The following is a 23,745-nucleotide window of genomic DNA, read 5'->3' as shown; positions in this document are numbered from 1 at the left end:
TCTCCCCGTGACCTGCGTGGGTTTTCTCCAGGTGCTCCGGTTTCCTCCCACACTCCAAAGACGTGCAGGTTTGTAGTTTAATTGGCTTTGGTGAAATTGTAAAACTGTCCCTAGTGTGTTGGATAGTGCTAGTGTGCGGGGTGATCGCTGTTCGGCGCGGACTCGGTGGGCTGAAGGGCCTGTTTCCACACTGTATATCTAAAGTCTAAAGTCACATGTTAGATTGAGTCCAAGTGTACAGAAATAGTACACTGAGATAGGTTTGCCACCATTTCCAAGTTGTAGTTGTTATAAGGGCAGAGTTTTTAACCTGACCATGAAGGCCCGTTGCCCTGGCAACATTGCAGGGTCAGCCTGGCCAAGCGTAACCGTGGTGACCTGCGCCACTGCTCCACCGCTGTAGGCCGCGTCCGGTCCACGTGCTCAGCCTCTTGGAGCGGTCCCCGGTCCTGCCGATCCCCAGGCTGCTGCAGGGGCCTCCAGTGGCCACTCCCCGTCTAGGCTGTGCACTCCCTCCCACAGCCGGTCTGCTCGCCGGCCTTTGTCACGCCATCTTGTATCTCCTGATTCAATCCTGACCTTGGGTGCTGTCAGTGTGGAGTTTGCACGTTCTCCCTGTGTTGCTTTCCTCCGGGTGCTCCGGTTTCCTCCCATGTCCCAAAGACGTGCGGGTATGTGAATTAATTGGCCTCAGTGTGTAGGGAGTGGACGAGTAAGTGCAACAGCATAGAACAAGCGTGAACGGGTGATCGATATTCGGCGTGCACTCGATGAGACGAAGGGCCAGTTTCCATGTCCTATCTTTCAATCAATCACTCAGTTGGAACAGATGAAGGTGAATACACAGAGTTATTTACCCAGGGTAACGGAATCAAGAACTAGTGGGTCAGGCAGCATCCTTGGGGAACATGGATAACTGACGTTTCAGGTTGGGACCCTTCTTCAGACTGGATGTACTGTGATCGGGTGATCGATGCTTGGCGTTGGCTCGGTGGGTCGAAGGGCCTGTTTCCGTGCTGTATCTCTAAACTAAACTAAACTAAACCCCACCCTTACCCAGCAACGGGTAAACCCCAGACCTGACATCTCGGATTTGGCTGCTCAGAGCTAGAAGAACAACAAGTTAGATACGAAACGCTGGAGTAACTCAGTGGGTCAGGCAGCATCTCTGGAGGAAAGGAGTAGGTGACGTTTTGTGTCGAGACCCTTCTTCAGACTGAGAGTCGGGGGAGAGGGAAACTCAGTCTGGACCCGAAATGTCGCCCATTCCTTCTCCCCAGAGATCCTGCCTGCCCCGCTGAGTTACTTCAGCACTTTGTGTCCATCTTCAGTGTGAACCAGCATCTGCAGTTCCTCCCTCCACGACAAGCATGACGTAACGAAGGACAAAGTCACCTTCTTCAAATTATTTTCCCAATTATTTTTGCCTTGACCGTATTAGTCTCCCGTTGCATGAAAGGAAGGTTCAAGCAGATGACGAAGCCATAGCCAGCCAGCCTGGCAGATTTAAAACGGACTGACCGCAGAGTTTGTTGTTGCAGTCAACATATCAATCTAATTCTGCGCTGGAACTGTTTTTTTATCAGGGCTGATGTCTCGGGGACTAGAAAGGTGCGATCTGCTGATAGAAATCTTAATTTGCAGCTCCAACAGCTCCAGGAGTTGTGGAATGAAAAAAGAACGGCAGATTTGCTGCTGGCTTATACCAAAGATAGACACAAAATGCTGGAGTCACTCAGCGGGTCAGGCAGCATCTCTGGAGAACATGGATAGGTGACGTTTCAGGTCGAGACCCTTCTTCGGCCTAATTGTGGAGGGGTTGGGGGATGGGGGAGAAATTAGCCATAGAAACATAGAAACTAGGTGCAGGAGGAGGCCATTCGGCCCTTCTAGCAGGCACCGCCATTCATTGTGATCATGGCTGATCGTCCCCAATCAGTAACGCGTGCCTGCCTTCTCCCCATATCCCCTGATTTCACTAGCCCCTGGAGCTCTATCAAACTCTCTTTTAAATCCATCCAATGAAATGGCCTCCACTGCCCTCTGTGGCAGAGAATTCCACAAATTCACAACTCTCTGGAGGAAAAAGTTTTTCCTCATCTCAATTTTAAATAGCCTCCCCTTTATTCTTAGACAGTGGCCCCTGGTTCTGGACTCCCCCAACATTGGGGACATTTTTCCTGCATCTAGCTTGTCCAGTCCTTTCATAATTTTATACATTTCTATAAGATTCCTGCTCATCCTCCTAAATTCCAGTGAATACAAGCCCAGTCTTTCCAATCTTTCCTCATATGACAGACCCGCCATCCCGGGGATTAATCTCGGGAACGTACGCTGCACTCCTTCAATAGCAAGGATGTCCTCAAATTAGGAGACCAAACTGCACACAATACTCCAGATGTGGTCTCACCAGGGCCCTGTACAACTGCAGAAGGATCTCTTTACTCCTATACTCAAATCCTCTCATTATGAAGGCCAACATGTCATTAGCTTTCTGCACGGCCTGCTGTACCTACATGTTTACTTTCAGTGACTAGTGTACAAGGACACCCAGGTCTCGTTGCACTTCCCTTTTTCCTAATCTGACACCATTGAGATAATAATCTGCCTCCTTGTTCTTGCGCCAAAGTGGATAACCTCACATTTATTTACATTATACTGCATCTGCCCACTCACTCAACCTGTCCAAGTCACCCTGCAGCCTCATAGTATCCTCTTCGCAGTTCACACTGCCACCCAGTTTTGTGTCATCTGCAAATTTGCTAGTGTCACTTTTAATCCCTTCATCTAAATCATGAATATGTATTGTAAATAGTGGCGGCCCCAGCACCGAGCCTTGCGGCACTCCACTCGCCACTGCCTGCCAGTCTGACAGGGACCCGTTTATTCCTACTCTTCAGCAAGTTACTACAGATGCTGGAATCTGAAGCAAAACTAGGAATCTGAGCCGCAACTTTTTTACACAAAGGGTGGTGGGTGTATGGAACGAGCTGCCGGAAGAGGTAATTGAGGCAGGGACTATCGCAACATTGGAAGCATTTGGACATGGATCGGACCAAGAGCGGAACTCGCTATCAAAACATGGAGGGGACGGGGGACACAATTTTTTGGCGGCCACGCGCGCATGCGCACACTCACACGCGCGAGGCTTCGGATGCTCAATCCAGCGCTAAAAGCGGAGATTTTAAAATCGGGATCACAAAAATTTGGAGGGGGATATCCCCCACCTCTCAAAACATGGGGGGGACGTGTCCCCTCTGGCCCCCCCGGGTTTTCCGCCCCTGGATTGGACAGGTTAAGAGGGATATGGGGCAAATACAGGCAGGTGGGACTAGCGTAGATGAGGCATCTTGGTCAGTGTGGGCCTGTTTCCACTTTGTATAACTTTATGCCCATGATCTGGTCAGTGGCTTCAGGGGAAACTCTATGATGGTGCCTAGAGTGTGGGGCAGCAGTAAATGATGCTGAACCAGCTATTGAATGGCAGTCGGGGTAACCCCGAGGAAGTGATGCATATTGAGGTCAGACTGCATCTCGTAGATCATATCAAGATTCTGACTGGAGGCCATGTAGAGGAAGGTCGTGAAAGCAGAGGGCAGTCCTGAGCTACTGTCTACCTCATTGGAGACCCTCGGACTATCTTTGATCGGCCTTCACTGGACTTTTCCTTGCACTAACCATTATTCATGTTAATCCCTTTATCATTAATTACTTTCTTATATCTTTTGTTCTCTATTTTTCTCCATTTTTCTTCTTTTTTTTTCTCTGATTTTCTTTTTATCTCTTCAGGTTTTACGTTTCTACGGGTTTCTCTTTTTCACGCACTTACTATCCTATCTAACTCTCTCTACTTTCCTTCTTTTTTAAAGATTTAAAATAAGAAGTGGTACAGGAAATGTATTATGTTATTTTTGGCTTATATCGCTGTAATGTACATTACTTCTAATAAATAAAATATTAAAAAAAAAAAAAAAAATCCCTTTATCATGTTTCCGTACACTGTGGATGGCTCGATTGTAATCATGAATAGTCGTTCCACTGACTGGATAGCACGCAACAAATGCATTTTCATTGTACCTCGGTACACGTGACAATAAACTAAACTCAAACTAAACTAAACTAAGTTGACAGTCACCTCCCAATATAGAACATGGAAGAGTACCGTGTAGGAAGGAACTGCAGATGCTGGTTTAAACCGAAGGTAGACACAGAAAGCTGGAGTAACTCAGCGGTACAGGCAGCATGTCTGGAGAGAAGGATTGGGTGACGTTTCGGGTCGAAACCCGTCTTCAGTCTGAAGTTACTCCAGCTATTTGGGTCTATAGAAGAATACAGAACAGTAAAAGGCCCTTCGGCCCACAATGACTGTGCAAACTCCACACAGACAGCACCCCGAGGGCCCTGGTGCTATGAGGGGAAGGATATCTCCCCTCCTTATAGAACGTTAATCCAATCCACCAGTGTGGTTAACTCTTGCTCTCTGGATGAATGAATGCTACCTGCCTCCTCTGGCTGCTCGTTCCATACACCAACTACATTTAGTGTGGAAACGTTACCCCTCAGGTTCCTATTAAATCCTTCCTCACCTTTCACCCATATCCTCTGGTTCTCGATTCCCCTACTTTGGGTAAAAGACTCTGCGCGTCTATCCAATCACCCGCCACACTTTGTGCGAAAACAAAGCGCTGGGAGGCACGTTGGCGCAGCTGCAGAGTTGTTGCCTCACAGCGCCAGAGACACGGGTTCGATCCTGACCACGTGTGCTGCCTGTACGGAGTTTGTCCGTCTTCCCCGTGACCTGCGTGGGTTTTCTCCGGGTGCTCCGGTTTCCTCCCACACTCCAAAGATGTGCAGGTCTCTAGGTTAATCGGTAAAAATTGTAAAATTGTCCCTCGTGCGTAGGAAGGTGCTAGTGTACGGGGTGATCGCTGGTCGGCACGGGCTCGGTGGGCCGAAGGGCCTGTTTCCGGGGCTGTTTCTCTAAACTAAACTAAAAAGTTATCACTCTGGTTCCTTTCAAAACTCTCCCCCCCCCACCCTAAACCTATATATTGTCAATTTTGCAATTTCATTTTAATCATTGGAGAGTAAGTGAATTATGAAGCTGGCCAGACATTATGATGATTTTTTTAGTATCTCGAAACCAGGAGTAACGGGCAGACCATACTGATTTAACGCAGAACAGATGATTCTCCCTTCATAGTGTAGACAGCGCTCACAGAGTGGGATTGCTGCCATTTGTGCTCCCAGCAACTTCAAGTGACTTCTGCCTTGTGGGAGAAGCAATATCTCCTCATCATCTGCCTGGCGCCCTTTTACAGATGCCTGTCAAAGCTAACCAGCCAAATTTAGTCTTGTTGTTGGGTTGTCAGTGAGGGCTGGTTTCCACAGAAACACACGGCGAGCTGTCTCGCCCTGATTTAAGGTGGGGTCGTACAAGAGCGGTTCATTCCGTGATTTGCAAAAGATGAACCTGACAGCTGTGAGAAGAGCACGGCCCTTGTGGGGCTGCGTGTGCATGGTGTAGGGGCACCTGTCACTGTGAGCCGCTGAGGCAAGGCCAGCGCTGGGAGTCGAGGGCTTACAAGGAATCTTTGTGTTACGCAGTGTTGGGATGTCTGTCGGCTGGGAAATTAGTGTGTCGTGTACGACGAAAATAAGTGCCATTCGGCCCTTCGAGCCAGCACCGCCATTCAATATGATCATGGCTGATCATCCAAAATCAGTACCCCGTTCCTGCTTTCTCCCCATATCCCTTGATTCCGTTAGCCCTAAGAGCTAAATCTAACTCTCTCTTGAAAACATCCAGTGAATTGACCTCCAATGCCTTCTGTGGCAGAGAATTCCACAGATTCACAACTCTCTGGGTGAAAACATTTTTCTTCATCTCAGTCCTAAATGGCCTACCCCTTATTCTTAAACAGTGACCTCTGATTCTGGACTCCCCCAACATCGGGAACATTTTCCCTGCATCTAGCTTGTCCAATCCCTTAAGAATTTTATATGTTTCTATAAGATTCCCTCTCATCCTTCTAAATTCCAGTGAATACAAGCCCAGTCGACCCATTCTTTCAGCATACGTCAGTCCCGCCTAACCAGGGAATTAACCTGGTGAACCTACGCTGCACTCCCTTAATAGCAAGAATCACTAGCAAGATGCAATGGCAAGAACAATGTAAAGGGGAGCGCACTCCATGGGAGTTGGAAGGAACTGCAGATGGACACAAAAAGCTGGAGTAACTCAGGGGGTCAGACAGCGCCTCTGGAGAAAATGGATTGGTGATGTTTTGGATCGCAATCCTTCTTCAAATTTAGTTTATTGCCGAATATCAATCACCTGTTCACATGAGTTTAGTTTATTGTCGTGTGCACCGAGGTACAGTGAAAAGCTTTTTGTTGCGTGCTAACCAGTCAGCGGAAAGACTATATATGATTACAAACAAACCATCCACAGTGCACAAATACAGGATAAAGGGAATAATGTTTAGTGCAAGATATAGTCCAGTAAAGTCCGATTAAAGTAAGTAAGTAAGTTTATTGGCCAAGTATTCACATACAAGGAATTTGCCTTGGTGCTCCGCCCACAAGTAACAGCATGACATACAGTGACAGTTACGAATGACTCAGAAAACACTAAACATTAATAATAATAAAACATTAATGATAGAACACCATTTATCAAGCATGTGAACCAACAAAATACCAGATCAAAGGGAGGCTACACATTTTTAGTATGAGTAAAGCAACTACTCGTGGATAGAAACTGTTTTTATGTCTGGCTGTGGCAGCTTTGACAGTCCGGAGTCGCCTTCCAGAGGGAAATGATTCAAAGAGTTTGCAGCCAGGGTGAGAGGGGTCAGAGGTGATCTTGCCCACTCGCTTCCTGGCCCTTGCAGTGTACAGTTCATCAATGGAGGGAAGAGAGTCTGAGTCTCCAATTCAGGATCATTCTCTAATTGGTGGTAGGATGGTTCAGTTGCCTGATAACAGCTGGGAAGAAACTGTCCCTGAATCTGGAGGCGTGCGTTTTCACACTTCTGTACCTTTTGCCTGATGGGAGAGGGGAGAAGAGGGAGTGACCGGGGTGAGACTGGTCCTTGGTTATGCTGCTGGCCTTGCAAGGTAGTGTGAAGTGTAGATGGAGTCAATGGAAGGGAGGTCGGTTTGTGTGATGGTCTGGGCTGGGTCCACAATTCTCAACAATTTCTTGTCTTGGATGGAGCTGTTCCCAAACCATGCTGTGATGCATCCCGATAAAATGCTTTCCATGTTCTATGTTATCCCACTTTCTCATCCACTCCTTACACACCAGGGGCAATTTACAGAGGCCAATTAACCTACAAATCCACACATGCAGGAGCAAACTGGAGCACTTGGAGGAAACCCATGTGGTCACAGGGAGAATATACAAACTGCTCATTGACAGCACCCGAGGTCAGGATCGAACCCAGGACTCTAGTATTGTGAGGCAGCGGCTCTACCCGCTGTGCCACTGTGCCGCCTTAGTTGAACAATTTAGGTTTATTATTGCCAAATGTACTGAGGTACAGTGAAAAACTTTGTGTTGCATGCTAACCAAACAGATCAGATAATATCATAGATAAATTCAATCAAGTCTAACTCAAGTACAATAGGTAGAGCAAAGGGGAAGATACAGAGTGCAGAATATAGTTCTCAGCATTGTAGCGCACCAGTTCCAGAGACAAAGTTCATTGCCGCCATGGGGTCGAGGTGAATCAGACAGTACCCCCGCTTATGGAAGCCTTCCTAGGGGAAGAAGCTGTTGCGTCTGGTGGCGCGCGCTTTCAAGCTTCGGGACCTTCAGTTGGGTTGGAGAAACGAGAAGAAGTGTTGACTGGAGCAGGACAAAAGGATATTGCAGGCGCAAGGAACTGTAGATGCTGGTTTACAAGAAAAGGCACCAAGTGCTAATCAATCTATAAATCAATCTGTCAGGCAGGATCTCTGGAGAGCATGGAGAGGCGATGTTTCGTGTCGGGACCCTTCTTCAGACTGATTGTAGCTGGAGAGAGGTGGAGGGTGGGACAAAGCCCACAGGATGACAGTGCCAACGAGAGTTGAAGAAACAGACAGGGTTGTGGAAAGGTTCTCTCTGGTTTACTTGGAGTACATGAATGTTGTTAGAGATGACACTATTTATTGCCCCTCTCCATTTGCCCCAGGGAAGGTGACAGTTACCAGAAAGTGGGAAAAGTTTTGAGAAGTATCCTTCACCCGTTTAACTCTTGGTGATCGATCTGATTATGTGGTCGATGGTCAGTGTGGACTTGATGGGCCGAAAGGCCTGTTTCCATGCTGTGCCTCAAGAATCAAGAGTGATTTATTGTCATATGTCCCGAAATGGAACAATGAAATTCTGGTCGGGAGCACAACAGAATATGTAAACATAGTACTCTGTAAACAATATAATAACAGATTTTAAAAGTTCGATGTTATATACAGATATAAACACACACACGCACGCACGCACCCACGCACACACGCACACACACACACACATATATATATACAGTATATGGGAATATGGGCTAGACGCAGGCAAATGGGACTAGCTTAGAAAGGGGAAATATTTAATATGAACCTTAAGGGCAATGTTTTCACACAGGGGGTGGTCGGTATATGGAACAAGCTGCCCAAGGAGGTAGTTGAGGAAGGTACTCTGGAATTTAGAAGTATGAGAGGATATCTTATTGAAACATACAAGATTATTAAGGGTTTGGACACGCTAGAGGCAGGAAACATGTTCCCGATGTTGGGGGAGTCCAGAACCAGGGGCCCCAGTTTAAGAATAAGGGGTAAGCCATTTAGAACGGAGATGAGGAAACACTTTTTCACCCAGAGAGTTGTGAGTCTGTGGAATTCTCTGCCTCAGAGGCCGGTTCTATGGATACTTTCAAGGGAGAGCTAGATAGGGCAGGAACAGGGGGGTACTGATTGTGGATGATCAGCCATGATTGCATTGAATGGCGGTGCTGGCTCGAAGGGCCGAATGGCCTACTCCTGCACCTATTGTCTATTGTCTACTATGACAGCAATTAAAAGGCACTTGGTCAGGTGACTAGGTTAGATGGGGCATCTTGGTAGCATGGACAAGTTGGGCCGAAGGTCCTGTTCCACTGCTGAATGACTCCATGGCTTCACACACAGATGCGGACAGTTCAACTGATCCTTGGAATCAATTGAAACGACCCATAAATATTTATGATTTACGGAGGCCACAGAGTATGTGACTGCAAAATTATTACTCCACAAAGTTCCTTGTGATAACGCCACAGTCATCAATCCTCGGTCATGATGGGATTTTAAAACCACTGGTTCAAGGAGCTGATCCCGAAGATTGCTCTCCAAGAATATTGTCCTTCCAACATGGCCGCTGGTTTGTCCCCGATCAATTATTCTAATTTATTAATATATTGAAACTAATGTTGGTGAGGCTGCATTTAGAGTATTTTGTACAGTTCTGGACACCATGTTATAGGAAAGATGAGTGTAGGTATATAGTTTGTTGAAAGTGGCATCATAGGTCGATAGGGTGGTCCAAAAGGCTTTTGGCACATTGGTCTTCATCTACTCAGCCCATTGAGTATAGAAGTTGGGAGGTCATGTTGCAGTTATATAAGATGTTGGTGAGGCCACATTTAGAGTATTGTGTTCAGTTCTGGGCATTGGCCCCGTAGCAGGTGTCCACGTCGCCAGGGCTGGAAACTGGAAGTATCCCGAGCTAATTCTGCTACCACCATCATCTATTGCGACAAGCGATGGCTTCCCACTGATTGTCGCCGGAAGCTTGCGTCCTTTTCAAGACGGCCGATGACAGCGAGGTCAACATTTGTAACAAGATGGACACGAAAAGAAGAAGTTCTGGGCATCATGTTAGGGGAAAGATGTTGTCAAGCTGGAAAAGGTACAGAGAGGATTTACGAGAATGTTGCAGGGACCCGAGGGTCTGAGCTATAGGGAGAGGTTGAGTAGGCTGGGCCCTTATTCCTTGAAGCGCAGGAGGATGAAGGGTGGTGCAGAGGTGTATAAAACCATGAGGGGAATAGATCGGGTATAGACATAGAATCTCTTGCCCAGAGTAGGGGAATCGAGAACCAGAGGACCTGGGTTCAAGGTGAAGGGGAAAGGATTTAAAAGGAATCTGAGGGGTAACTTTTTCACACAAAGGGTGGTGGGTGTACAGAACTCGCTGCTGGAGGAGGTAGTTGAGGCAGGGACTATCACAACATTTAAGGAACATTTAGACAGGTACATGGATAGGACAGGTTTAGAGAATGATATGGGCCAAAGGCAGGCAGGTGGGACTAGTGTAGACGGGGCACGTTGATCGGGGTGGGTAAGTTGGGCCGGAGGGCCTGTTTCTGCGATGTAAGACGCTATGAGTCTAAATTATATCTGGATCTGGTTACGATAATGAGATTGTATCTGCCTCGGTGGTAACATTAGCATAAATCCATGACAGGACACGCACCAGGATCGGTTCAAAGCTGATTGAAATGCCTCACTGCAGTTAACGGCATGTGTCAGTGGAAGTCCAAACTTCTGAAGGTGATTTGAAGTTTGTAATAGAGTCATGCTATGATCTTGCCGTTTAAACATCTGCAGCCTGCGATTAGATGATTATCCCGTCAGTAGCTCTGAGGCGAATAACCACCTGGTTTCCTCAGTAAATAATGGCCACAGGGGAATAGTCAATGGATATCATGTCGGAGTGAGACTGTGTGCTGTGTGAGTGTTGGAAAGAGCAGTGACAGCCCAGTCCGGTGTAAATACTACATAGAACATAGAACAGTACAGAAGTGGGAGACCATGGATAGGTGACGTTTCGGGTCCCCACCCTTCTTCAGACTGATTGTAGTAGAGGGGAGAAAGTTGGAAGGGAGGTGACGGGCGGACAAAGCCAGGCAAGGTTTATAAGTGGATGCAGATGCTGGTTTACGCCGAAGATAGGCCCAAACGTGCTGGAGTAACTCGGCGGGACAGGCAGCATCTCTGGAGAAAAGGAGTAGGTGACGTTTCTGGTCGAGGCCCTTCTTCAGACTGAGAGTCAGGGGAGAGAGAAACTAGAGGTATGAACAGGCACAGAACAAATCAGAGCCGGCACCGATAGCCAAAGAGCCCACAATGGTCTATTGTTGACTGTGGAGGAGGGGATAATGAACGGGTGTAAAGGTTCTGACTGTCTACCCTATCTATGCCTTTTATAATTTTATGACCTTCTATCAAACTAGCAGGATGACCAGGGTGGGGGAGGGAGAGGGGATGCAGGGGTTACTTGAAATTAGGCAAATCAATATTCATAGCACTGGGGGTGTAAGCTGCCCAAGTGAAATATGAGGTGTTGTTCCCCCAATTTGCACTGGGCCTCACTCTGACAGTGGAGGAGGCCCAGGACAGAATGTGTGGGAATGGGAGGGGGAGTTATAGTGTTTGGCCACCGGGAGATCAGGTAGGTTAAGGCGGACTGAGCGGAGGTGTTCAGCGAAACGATCGCCGAGCCTGCGCTTGGTCTCGCCGATATACAGGAATCCACACCTGGAACAGCGGATACAGTAGATGAGGTTGGAGGAGGTGCAAGTGAACCTCTGCCTCACCTGAAAGGACTGTCGGGGTGGAGGTACAGGGGAAAGTGTTGCATCTCCTGAGGTTGCTGGGGAAGATACCTGGGGAGGGGGTGGTTTGGGTGGGAAGGGACGAGTTGACCAGGGAGTTGCGGAGGGAACGGTCTCTGCGGAAAGTGGTGGGGTCTGCGAAGATGGGAAGATGTGACCAGTGGTGGGATTCTGTTGGGGGTGGTGAAAATGTCGAAGGATTATGAGCTGTATGTGACGGCTGATGGGTGGATAGGTGAGGACTAGGGGGACGCTGTCCCTGCTGCGACTAGGAGGAGCGGGGAGCATGGGCGGAGTTTGCGTGGTATCGAGGGGACCCTAGCGAGGGCCTCACATAGAACATCACAGCATTAGAACAGCCCCCTTCGGCCCACAATGTCTGTGCCGAACATGATGCCAAGTTAACATGATCTCCTCTGCCTGCACATGATCCATGTCCCTCTATTCCCTGTACTTCCGTGTGCTATCTAAAAGCATCTTAGCCGCCACTATCGTATCTGCCTCCACCACCACCCCTGGCAGTGCGTTCCAGGTCCCCACCACCCTCTGTGTAAAAAACTCCCCCCCCCCCCCTCATCTCATTAAACTTTCTCCCTCTCACCTTATAACTTTGCCCTCTAGCATTGGACAGTTCCACGCTGGGGGGAAAGGTTGTGACTCTCTACCCTATCTCTGCCTTTTATAATGTGATATACTTCTGTCAGGTCTCCCAGCAGCCTCTGACGTCCCAGAGAAAACAATCCAACTTCTCAATAGACAATAGACAGCAGGCCATTTGGCCCTTCGAGCCAACACCGCCATTCAATGTGATCATGGCTGATCATCCCCAATCAGTACCCCGTTCCTGCCTTCTCCCCATATCCCCTGACTCCGCTATTTTTAAGAGCCCTATCTAGCTCTCTCTTGAAAGCATCCAGAGAACCTGCCTCCACCGCCCTCTGAGGCAGAGAATTCCACAGACTCTCCCCGTAGCTGAGACCCTCTAATCCAGGCATCGTCCTGGTAAACCTCCTCTGCACTCCCTCCAAAGCCCCCACACCCTCCCTGCAATGGGGGCGACCAGACCTGCACGCAATACTCCAGATGCAACTGAACTAGGGTCCTGTGGAGCTGTGGATATATGTCCTAATGTGTTTGTTGAGGACACAAACACCAAGAATGCACAGCTGTGGCTGCCATGGGAACAGCGGAGGTTTAGAGATACAGCATGGATATAGGCCCTTCGGCCCATCGAGTCCATTCCAACCCTGGATCACCCTTTCACACTAGTTCTGTGCTATCCCACTTTCGCAACCACTTCCTGCTCACTGGGGGACAATTTACAGATTGTGGGAGGAAACAGGAGCACCCGGAGGGAACCCACACGGTTTCAGGGAGAACGGGCGAACTCCACACAGACAGCACTCGAGGCCGGGATTGAATCGGGGGTTCGGGTGCTGCGATGCAGCGGCTCTTCCCAGTGCTCCACGGCGGCCTCAGGTACGTTCCCGGCAAAAGCTGTGAGAATCACAGAAGGAAAATCACTCTCCTCCATCTTAGACAGCGGCTTGGGTACGAGGGGTTACGGGGAGCAGGCTGGAGAATGGGGTTGAGAGGGAAAGGTAGATCAGCCATGACTGAATGGTGGAGTAGACTAGATGGGCTGAATGGCCTAATTCTGCTCCTATCACATGTGAAGATGGGATCGAGAATGACTTACCTGCAGGTAATCTTGACCCACAGACGGCTGTATTAATCGGCTGGTCCTGAACCCCTTCCACTATTTTCACGTTAGTTTAGTTTAGTTTAAGGTTACAGCGCAGAAACAGGCCCTTCGGCCCACCGAGTCCGTGGCGACCAGCAATCCCCGCACACCAACACTATCCTACACACACTTGGGACAATTTTATTGAAGCCCATTAACCTCTTTGGAGTTTGGGAGGAAACCAAAGATCTCGGAGAAAACCCACGCAGGTCACGGGGAGAACGTACAAACTCCGTACAGACATGCACCCGTGGTCAGGATTGAACCCGTGTCTCTGGCGCTGTGAGGCAGCAACTCTACCGCTGCGCCACAGAGTAACCCTCGCTCGGAGTAACGAAACATGAGGTTCTCAAGGCTTTCCAAGATCTTCCTCCACCACCAATATCAGCAAAGGCATGACAGGGATTCCCATGAGTTGATGAGTATGTTCCATTTTGGTCAAGGATCATTGCTGCCGACCTCCTGCTATCTCATGTTCCAAAAGAATAGAGTTGAGTTTATTTTCTGCAATTTGCTTTAGTTTTACGGTTAGATTTGCACACTGTAGTCGGCTCGATCATAATCATGTGTAGTCTATCCGCAGACTGGTTAGCGCACAACTAAATGTTTTTCACTGTACCTCGGTACACATGGTAGTAAACCAAACTAAACTAAACTAAGATAGGTGGCACAGTGGTGCAGCAGTAGAGTTGCTGCCTTACAGCGCCGGAGACCCGGGTTCGATCCTGACTACGGGTGCTGTCCGTACGAAGTTTGTACGTTCCCCTTACCGTGTCCTGCGTAGGTTTTCTCCAGGTGCTACACTCCAAAGACGTACAGGTTTGTGGGCTACTATCATGAATTGTCCCTAGCGTGTGGAGGATAGTGTTATGGTGTGTGTGGGCATCTCTGGTTGGCACGCACTCAGTGGGGCCGAGCGGCCTGTTTAAATGGACAGTTTCCAATCTTTACCGAAGCCAATTAACCTGCAAACCTGTACGTCTTTGGAGGAAACTGGAGCACCCGGGATAAACTCACGTGGTCACAGGGAGAACGTACAAACTCCGTACAGACAGCACCCGTTGTCAGGATCGAACCCGGGTCTCTGGCGCTGTGAGGCAGCAACTCTACCGCTGCGCCAAAGTTGAGACAGCGTGTTGTACCTTCCCTTTTGCTAGACCCATTGTACTTGAGTTTGACTTGATTGGATTTACATACAGTGTTAACTGATCTGTTCGGACAGAACGCAAACATAAAGCTTTTCACTGTACCTCAGTGCACAAGACACTAATAAACCTAAATCTAAATCATTCATATTAAAGAGAGTGCTCTCTGTTCACACTAAACCACCAAGCATGTGTTCCTTATCTTCCTGACAGAGAGGGCTCCCAGGTTCAGACTTGTAACCTCTCTTGCAATGAGCAACATCACTCTAATACCCAATAATTCTCAAACCTCTAAATAATTTACCGTTTGTAATATTAGACTTCTCCACTTACCAAATGCCAAGTTTGTACCAGTTCCTAATTGAAATATGAATAGTGAATGTTCTTTTATTCAATATTTCTTTCAACACGAAATGTAGTAAAATGTACGTAGACATTAGCTGGATGTTGCCAAGACTCGAGGGCCTGAGCTATAGAAACATAGAAACATGGAAAATAGGAGGAGGAGGCTATTCGGTCCTTCGAGCCAGCACCGCCATTCATTGTGGTCATGGCTGATCATCCCCAAGCAATAACCCGTGCCTCCCCATATCCCTTGATTCCACTAGCCAGTCTAATGCCAGTGAATCCACTACCCAGAGTTTAGGGAGAGGTTGGGCTGGCTAGGGCTTTATTCCTTGGAGTACAGGAGACAGGGGCGATCTTATCACAAGATGGCGGATGTGCAGGAGTGGGCGCCGTCTGTGTATGGCAGCCTGCCCGCAGTCCGTCTCTTCACCTTTTTTTATTTTAAGTCCTGTTAAAAAAAAAAATGTGTGTTAGTTAGTTGGAGCTCTTTTATGTGGTGGGAGGGGGAAACTTTATTTCTTAGTCCCCTACCTGGTCGGAGAGGCAGCATCCCTCCAAGCTGCTTCTTCGCCCCGTCCTCGCGGCCTGCCATCGAGAGTGGAGCGGCGTTTCCTGTCGGGACCGGCCGGGACTACAGCTTCGGCGGCGGTGCAGCGCTGGGATACCAACAGGGAGCGGGCGATGCCTTACCGGGTCGCCGTGCGGTAAGCTCCGGAGCGCTGTGGCCGCCGACTCCCAACATCGCGGAGCTGTGGCTGCGGGCGTCCGGCCGCGGGCGGCGCTGGATTTGGAGCGCCGCGGAGCCAGGGATCGAGTTCGCCGGGGTCGGAGCTCCAACCGGCGCGGCCTGAGGGCTACGAGTGCCCCGGTCTCCGGGGAGGAGGCAGCCGCTCCAGACTTTCCACGCCGCTTGAGGAATTGTTTCACCCGACGCCGGAGTTCCATCTTCCACGGCAAGAGGGCCCTGAAAATCATCGGACTGGCTGCAAGGCCACAAATGGGCCCCAACCTCGGGTGTTTCAGAGGAAGAGGACTTAACTTTCTGGTGCCTTTCCCCACAGTGGAACATTTTGATTCTGCTGTGGGGGGACGTTTGTGTTGAACACTATAATGTGTTGTGTCCATTTTCTTTATTTTTTTGTTAACCTTTTTCTATGGTTTGTATGGAAACTTATTAGCTATTTTATGTAAAGCACTTTGGTGTCAATGCGAGTTGACTTAAAACGTGCTATATAAATAAAACTTACTTACTTACTTATGCCGATCATAAAACCATGAGCAGAATAGAGAGGGTAAATGCACAGAGTCTTTTACCCAGCGTTGGAGAATCGAGAACCAGAGGACATAGGTTGAAGGTGAGGGGGCAAAGATTTAATCGGAACCCCAGGGACAACTTTTTCATACATAGGGTGGTGGGTGTGTGGAACGAGCTGCCAGAGGAAGTAGGTGAGGCAGGGACTCAAACCTAGATAGGAACGTTTTTGGAGGATGTGGGTCAAACGCGGGCAGGTGGGACTAGCGTTGATGGGGCATTTTGGTTAGTATGGGCAGGTTGGGCCGACGGGCCTGTTTCCATGCTGTGTGCCTCGATGATTCCATGTAAGTTGACTTGGTTAGTCGCTCTGATTTAGAAGACAGGGGCTGCAGCGGTAGAATTACTGCCTCACAGTGGGAGAAACCTGGGTTCCATCCCATAACATATCGGAGCAGAATTTGGCCATTCGGTCTAATTCTCCCTCAATCATGGCTGGCCTATCTCTCCCTCTCAACCCCATTCTCCTGCCTTCTCCCCGTAACCCCTGACACCCATACTAATGGCAGGTGCTGGCTCGAAGGGCCGAATGGCCTCCTCCTGCACCTAATTTCTATGTTAATCAAGAATCTGTTAACCTCCGCCTTTAAATAATCCATTGACCTGGCCTCAACAGCCTTCTGCAGCAAAGAATATTCCCCAGTTTGCTCCCACACTCCATGCTAGAGGCAGGAAACATGTTCCAGATGTTCGGGGAGTCCAGAACCAGGGGCCACAGTTTAAGAATAAGAAGTAAGCCATTTAGAACGGGGGCGAGAGTTGTGAGTCTGTGGAATTCTCTGCCTCAGAGGTGGAGGCCTGATCTCTGGATACTTTCAAGAGAGAGCTAGATAGAGCTCTTCCAGATAGTGGAGCCAGGGGATATGGGGAGAAGGCTGGAACGGGGTACTGATTGGGGATGATCAGTCATGATCACATTGAATGGCGGTGCTGGCTTGAAGGGAAGAATGGCCTACTCCTGCACCTATTGTCTATTGTCCATTATATTGAGGTCCCTGTTATATGTAGTCTGTGCCTCTGAGTGTTGGATGTCAGCATCACCGTTGCCTTGTGGAGCATGGGTTTGATGCAGGAGTTGATGGTTCAATCCTGACTACGGGTGCTCTCTGTACGGAGTTTGTACGTTCTCCCCGTGACCTGCGTGAGTTTTCACCAAGATCTTCAGTTTCCTCCCACACTCCAAAGGCGTACAGGTTTGTAGGATAACTGGCTTGGTGTAGTTGTAAATTGTGTAGGTTAGTGCTAGTGTGCAGGGATCGCTGGTTGGTGCGGACTCGGTGGGCCGAAGGGCCTGTTTCCGTGCTGTATCTCTAAACTAAAGAAACTAAACTAAACTTAGCCTTCAGACACTATGGAATGGAATGATGTAATTCCTAGACCCCAGTTATTAAATAAGTGTTGTGTTCATAGCCGACTGATCACCAGGAGACCTGAGACATCACACAAAGTACACACAAAGAACATCAACGGGCTCAGCATCAAAAGCTTGAAACATCTTGATGTTAGATTGGTAGAACCTGGAGCAGGAACAGGGCCCACGGTGTCTGTGTCGAACATGATGGCAAGTCACTCTCCTTTAGTTTAGAGGTACAGCGCGGAAACAGGCCCTTCGGCCCACCGAGTCTGCACCGACCCAGCAATCCCCGCACATTAACACTACCCTACACACACTAGGGGCAATTTACTTATATACGGAGCCATTTAACCAACAAACCTGTACGCCTTTGGAGTGTGGGAGGAAACCGGAGATCTCTGTGAAAACCCATGCAGGTCATGGGGAGAACGTACAAACTCCGTACAGACAGCACCCGTAGTCGGGATCGAACCCGGGTCTCTGGCGCTGTGAGGCTCCTCCATGCACACTCCGCTGCCTGCACCTGTTCCACATCCCAAGGAGTGGAAGTGAATAGTGAAAGGCCTGGATAGAGTGGATGTGGAGAGGATGGTTCCACTAGTGGGAGAGTCTAGAACTAGAGGGCACAGCCTCCGAATTAAAGGGCACACCTTTAGAAAGGAGGTGAGGAGGAATGGCTTTAGTCAGAAGGTGGTGAAATTGTGGAATTCATTGCCACAGACGGTGGTTGAGGCCTAGTCATTGGGTATTTTTAAAGCGGAGATTGATAGGTTTGTCATTAGTGAGGGTGTCATGACCAGATACTGGTGTCATTCTGCGTAAGAAGCAACTGCAGATGCTGGTTTACACCGAAGATAGTCACAAAATGCTGGAGTAACTCAGCGGGTCAGGCAGTATCTCTGCAGAAAAGGAATAGGTGGCGTTTCGGGTCAGAACCCTTCTTCAGATTCTTGATTAGTGCGGGTGTCAGGGGTTATGGGGAATAGGCAGGAGAATGGGGTTGAGAGGGAAAGATAGATCGGCCATGATTGAATGGTGGAGTAGACTCGGTGGGCTGAACAGCCTAATTCTGCTCGTATGACCTATGAATATATAAACTCATTTGGCATTGAACGTTAATTGAGGGCAGTGGTGATCAGGAGCTGAACAATCTCCTCAGAGCCACAGGCTGCACAATGGTAGTGACCCCCTGACTGTGACACACTGCTAATGAGTCAACCGCCAGAGACAAATGTTCACCAGATCACTGCAAATAAATTCACAGCAAAGCATTTGACAAGGTTCCCCGTGGGAGAGTCTAGGACATGAGGCCATAGACTCAGAATAATAGGACGTGCCTTTAGGAAGGAGACGAGGAGAGATTTCTGCAGTCAGCTGGTGGTGAATCTGTGGTATTCTTTGCCACAGAAGTCTGTGGAGTCCAAATCAATGGATATTTATAAGGCAGAGATAGATAGATTCTTGATTAGTACGGGTTGTCTGGGATTACGGGGAGCAGGCATGAAAATGGGTTTAAGAGGGAGAGATAGATCAGCTATGATTGAATGGCAGAGCAGACTTGATGGGCCGAATGGCCTAATTCTGCTCCTAGAAATTATTTTATTCCCTGCATATCCATATGCCTACCTAAAAGCCTCTTAAACACCACTGTGGTATCTGCCTCCACCACCACCCCCGGCAGTGCGTTCCAGGTACTCACCACCCTCTGTGTAAAAAAAACTTGCCCCGCACATCTCCTTTAAACTTCAGTGGTGAAGGGATACATGACGTTTCGGGTCGAGATGGTCTGAAGAAGAGCTTTGACCGGAAACGTCACTCGTTCCTTCTCTCCAGAGATGCTGCCTGTCCCGCCGAGTTACTCCAGCATTTTGTGTTTTCTAAATGGGAAGAGAATCCAGGAATCGGAGATGCAACGGGATTGGGGGAGTGTTGATGCAGGACTCCCAACAAGTTAATTTGCAAGCCGAGTCAGTAGAAGGGAAGGCAGATTCAATGCTATCATTGACATCGCGAGGACTGGTATATAAAAACAGAGATGTGATGTTGAGGCTCTATAAGGCGCTGGTCAGGCCGCATTTGGAGTACTGTGAGCAAATCTGGGCCCCATATCTGAGGAAGGATGTGCTGGTTCTGGAGAAGGTCCAGAGGAGGTTTACAAGAATGATTCCAGGAATGCGTGGATTAGCATATGATGAGCGTTTGAAGGCACTGGGCCTGTACTCGCTGGAGTTTAGAAGGTTGTAGGGGGGACCTCATTGAAACTTACAGAATAATGAAAGGCATCGATAGAGTGGATGTGGAAAGGATATTTCCACTGGTGGGAGAGTCTAGGACCAGAGGTCACAGCCTCAGAATTAAAGAGCGCTCTTTCAGAAAGGAGATCTCTTCTTCTTGTCGAGTCCACACACAAGATTAGATGTCGTTCAGCCAGAACTGAACACACTTCTCGGCATCTGTATACAATGGTGTCTGTCTGGTGCTTCTTGTGCGTGGTGATGGAAAGATTGGTGGAAACAGGGCCGCGACGTGAACCCTCTTTCCTTAACCCCAGAAAGGAGGTGAGGAGGAACTTCTTTAGGCAGAGGGTGGTGAATCTGTGGAATTCATTGCCACAGAGGGCTGTGGAGGACATGTCAGCGGATATTTTTAAGGCAGGGATGAAATAGAGATGTAATGCTGGGGCTGTTAATATAAGACGTGGAGACAAACAGAGGGAGCTGCCACGGGCAAACAGACAAATGTCCCAGTGGAAAAGCAATAGCCGGCCTTAAATTGGCCGTAATGAGATTGTCTTAGTAACAGACCCTCCGTTCCCTGTCACTTCGCAACAGCTGCGTGGCAAATTGCATGGAATATAAGCCACTTGATTGCAAGGTGTGCAGCCAAGGGCAAGTACACAATAGTTTTATGGCCTTGTTCGTGGGCTGTTCTTTTGCCACTGATTAGCCTGGGTTGCTAAGAGTGTTGGTTAGGCTTTCTCCGGCGGGGGGGTGGAAGATTGCAACCTTCACGTGGTCCGCCCTATTTCGACAAATGCAATCAACCCGGCGTGCACAATCAAATAAGATCAAATAGAACACGTTGTCCGACAACTTTAGGCTGTGTACGCCACACGCAAGAAGAAGAAGTAGAAGAAGAAGGCGGCTTTCTCGGCCGTAAGCAAATTGAGAAAGAATTCACTCCACAGTTTAAGGTGAGAGGGGAAAGGAGAGTCTAGGACCAGAGGGCATCGCCTCAGAATTAAAGGACTTTTTTTAGGAAGGAGATGAGGAATTTTTTTTTAGTCAGAGGGCGGTGAATCTGTGGAATTCTTTGCCACAGAAGGCTGTGGAGGCCAAGTCAGTGGATATTTTTAAGGCAGAGTCAGATAGATTCTTGATTAGCATGGGTGTCAGGGGTTATGGGGAGAAGGCGGGAGAATGGCTTTGGGAGGGAGAGATAGATCAGCCATGATTGAATCGCGGAGTAGACTTGATGGCCTAATTCTGCTCCCATCACTTATGACCTTATGATTTAACAGGAACCCGAAGCGAAACTTTATCACACAGAGAGTGGTGGGTGTGTGTGTAACAATAACAAACATTTAAAATACATTTGTGCGGGTACATGTAGAAACAAGGAACTGCAGATGCTGGTTTACACACAAGGATACAATGTGCTGGAGTAACTCAGCTGGTCAGTCAGCATCTCTGGAGAAAAAGAATGGGTCTCGACATTTGGACAGGTACATGGTACATGGATAAGAAATGTTTAGAAGGATATGGGTCAAATATGGGCAGGTGGGTCTAGTGTAGATGGGGCGTCTTGGTCGGCATTGGCAAATTGGGCCGAAGGGCCTGTTTCCGTGCTGTCTGGCTCCATTGATCACATATACATTTTAAATTCACTTCTTATTTTAGATATTAATAGCCCTGTCCCACGTTGCGAGTTCATTCCAAGAGCTCTCCCGAGTTTAAAAAAAATCAAACTCGTGGTAAGCACGGAGAATGAACGTAGCGGGTACGTCGGAGCTCGGGGTCGGCTCTTAGCGCTAACGGCAGGTACTAACGGGAAGACTCGCTAATGGCAGGTAAGCGCGGGAAGACTCGTGAAGATTTTTCAACACGATGAAAAATGTCAACAAGAGCCCCGAGTACCGACGAGTGGCCATTACCGTAAATCTCCGAGTTCGAATCACGGCAAACCAGGGAGAACTCTTGGAATGAACTCGTAACATGGGACAGGGGTTTTAGGGGCACCAGAGGATATATATTTTATGGTAAGAAGGGACAGATTTAATAGGAACCTGCGAGGCAACCTTTCCATTCAGAGGGTGTTGGGTGTATGTAACGAGCTGCTGGAGGAGGTAGTTGAGGCAGCTACTATAACAGCATTTAAAATACATTTGTGCAAGTACCTGTAGAAACAAGGCACTGCAGATGCTGGTTTACACAAAAGAATACAAAGTGCTGGAGTAACTCAGCATCTCTGGAGAAAGAGGATGTGTGACATTTCGAGTCAGAACCCTTCCTCAGACTTCTTTAGGGTGTGAAGGAGGGTCCCAAAGCCGAAACGCCACCTGCCCATGTCCTCCAGAGATGGTCGCAGCTCCCGCCGCTTGGAGTTCCCTGACCAGAGACCGCGGGCTCCGTGATGTTAAAGTCCCGTAGGCTCCCCGCGGTGGAGTTCTCAAAATCGATCTCCAGCAAGAGGCCGCCAGCTCCTCGATGTTAGGCTGCAGTGCGGACGGAGATACGATACGGAAACAAATCACATCTCCGTCGAGGTAAGAGATTAGGAAAAAAATTCCCCCAACCCCCCCCCCCCCTCCCCACATAAAACAAGCTAAAGAACACTAAAAACATACATTTAACACCTACTATTAAAACACAAAGAAGGAAAGGACAGTCAGACGGTTGGCCAGTTATGCTGATGAATTCATAAGTTCATAAGTGATAGGAGCAGAGTTAGGCCATTCGACCCATCCAGTCTACTCTGTCATTCAATCATGGCTGATCTATCTCTCCCTCCTTACCCCATTCTCCTGCCTTCTCCCCATAACTCCTGACACCCGTACTAATCAAGAATCTATCTGTCTCTGCCTTAAGAATATCCACTAACTTGGCCTCCAAGCCTTCTGTGGCAATGAATTCCACAGATTCACCAGCCTCTGACGAAAGAAATTCCTCCTCATCTCCTTCCTAAAGTTACGTCCTTTTATTCTGAGGCTGTGCCCTCTGGTCCTAGACTCTCCCACTAGTGGAAGCATCCTCTCCACATCCACTCTATCCAGGCCTTTCACTATTCACTTCCACACTTCGGAATGGACGGATATGGACCACGTACAGACAGGGGAGAGTAACTTGCCATCTTGTTCAGCATCAACATTGTGGGCCAAAGGGCCATGTTCCTGTGCTGTACTTGTCTAGGTTTCCCCCACTAGCTCTGGGGTTCGATCCCTTTACTGGGAGGGTAATACAGAGGGTGACACACTTTGTGTAGGATGGTACTGCAGATGGTGGTTTAAACCGAAGATAAGTACAAAAAGCTGGAGTAACTCAGCGGGACAAGCAGTGTCTCTGGGGAGAAGCAATGGGTGATGTTTCAGGTCGAGACCCTTCTGAGAGCCAGGGGAGAGGGAAACGAGAGATATAGACGGTGATGTAGAGAGATATAGAGCAAATGATTGAAAAATATGCAAAAGAAGTAACGACGATAAAAGAAGCAGGCCATTGCTAGCTGTTTGCTAGGTTAGAACGAGATGCTGGTGCGACTTGGGTGGGGGAGGGATGGAGTGAGAGGGAATGCCGGGGTTACTTGAAGTTAGTGAAATCAATAATCATACTTCTGGGCTGTAAGCTGCCCGAGCAAAATATGAGGTGCTGTTCCTCCTATTTGCGTTTAGCCTCACTCTGACAATGGAGGAGGCCCAGGACAGAAAGGTCATTGTGGGAATGTGAAGGGGAGTTAAAGAGTTTGGCAACCGGGAGATCAGGTAGGTCCAGGTGGATTGAGCGGAGGTGTTCAGCGAAACGATCGCCCAGTCTACGTATGGTCTTGCCGATGTATAAGAGTCCGCACGTGTAAACTGGGCTGGTCCAGGAACGCTGAGGCCCTGTACAAGAAGGGACACAGAGCCGGCTGTACATTTTGAGAAGGCTCCTTCAACATCTGCAGTAAGATGCTGCAGATGTTCTAGTGCCATCCTCTTCGCTGCCGTGTGCTGGGGC

General features: G+C 48.5%; 1 protein-coding gene across 7 annotated transcripts in view; it reads left to right on the top strand.

Annotated features, from left to right (window-relative positions):
- rap1gap2 (RAP1 GTPase activating protein 2) overlaps positions 1-23,745 on the top strand; it is a 257,951-nt gene that overhangs the window by 133,015 nt on the left and 101,191 nt on the right. The gene's annotated exons all lie outside the window — the stretch shown is intronic.

The sequence above is a fragment of the Amblyraja radiata genome, chromosome 28 (genome assembly GCF_010909765.2).
Source record: "Amblyraja radiata isolate CabotCenter1 chromosome 28, sAmbRad1.1.pri, whole genome shotgun sequence".
Taxonomy (NCBI): Eukaryota; Metazoa; Chordata; class Chondrichthyes; order Rajiformes; family Rajidae; genus Amblyraja; species Amblyraja radiata.
This window is presented reverse-complemented; position numbering and strand designations above follow the sequence as displayed.